Consider the following 1,442-nt stretch of genomic DNA (forward strand, 5'->3'; position numbering starts at 1 on the left):
CTGATTCTCTTGTCGTGGAATATGTTTGAATGTAATCTCTTCAAAGTATGGGATTAATGTTAACACCCGTTCTCGGTAAGGGATGAGATTCGGATGTTTAGTGTCCCATGCTCCTTTGATCTGACTGATTACTAAGGCTGAGTCTCCGTACACACTCAAAAACTTGATTCTCAGGTCTATAGCAGCCTTGAGTCCCAAAATACATGCTTCATACTCAGCCATATTGTTGGTACAGTCAAAACATAGTCTAGCAGTGAAAGGCGTATGGCAACCCTTGGGAGAAATAATTACAACACCAACACCATTGCCCAATGCATTAGAAGATCCATCAAAGACCATAGTCCATAGGGATCCCAGTTCGGGTCCTTCATCTGGTCCAGGTTCTTCATAATCAGTAACAAGCATGACATCCTCATCTGGGAACTCAAAATTCATAGATTGGTAATCATCAACCGCTTGATGAGCCAAATGATCAGCTAACATGCTTCCTTTGATTGCTTTCTGAGTAGTACATTGGATATCATACTCTGTTAAAATCATCTGCCATCTTGCTATTCTTCCGGAGAGGGCAGGTTTCTCAAATATATATTTGATAGGATCCATCTTAGAAATCAATAAAGTGGTATGATTCAACATATACTGTCTTAGTCGGCGAGCAGCCCAAGCCAAAGCACAACAAGTTTTCTCGAGCAATGAGTATCTTGTTTCACAGTCGGTAAACTTTTTGCTAAGGTAGTATATGGCATGCTCTTTTCGACCAGACTCGTCATGTTGCCCCAACACACACCCCATTGAATTTTCTAACACGGTCAAATACATGATGAGAGGTCTTCCTTCAACTGGTGGCATCAGAATTGGAGGTTCTTGGAGATACTTCTTGATTTTGTCAAAAGCTTCTTGACATTCATCATTCCATATCATCTCTTGATTTTTCCTCAGTAGTTTGAAGATGGGTTTGCAGGTAGCAGTCAAATGGGAGATAAATCGGGCAATGTAATTCAAGCGTCCCAAGAAACCTCTGACTTCTTTATCTGTACGGGGAACCGGCATTCCTTGAATAGCTCTCACCTTAGCCGGGTCAACCTCAATTCCTTTACCACTGACAATGAAGCCCAAGAGTTTACCGGATCTTACTCCAAAGGTGCATTTGTTCGGGTTCAATCTCAACTTGTACCTCTTCAACCTCTCAAACAGTTTGTATAAATGATCGAGATGTTCTTCTTCAGTATGAGATCTGGCTATCATGTCATCCACATATACCTCTATTTCATGATGGATCATATCATGGAACAAAGCCACCATAGCACTCTGGTATGTTGCCCCTGCATTCTTTAAACCGAATGGCATTACTTTGTAACAGAAAGTGCCCCATTGCGTCACAAACGTAGTTTTCTCCCTGTCTTCAGGTGCCATCTTAATCTGGTTATAACCTGAGAATCCAT

This window comes from Lathyrus oleraceus, chromosome 7, assembly GCF_024323335.1.
Source record: "Lathyrus oleraceus cultivar Zhongwan6 chromosome 7, CAAS_Psat_ZW6_1.0, whole genome shotgun sequence".
NCBI lineage: Eukaryota > Viridiplantae > Streptophyta > Magnoliopsida > Fabales > Fabaceae > Lathyrus > Lathyrus oleraceus.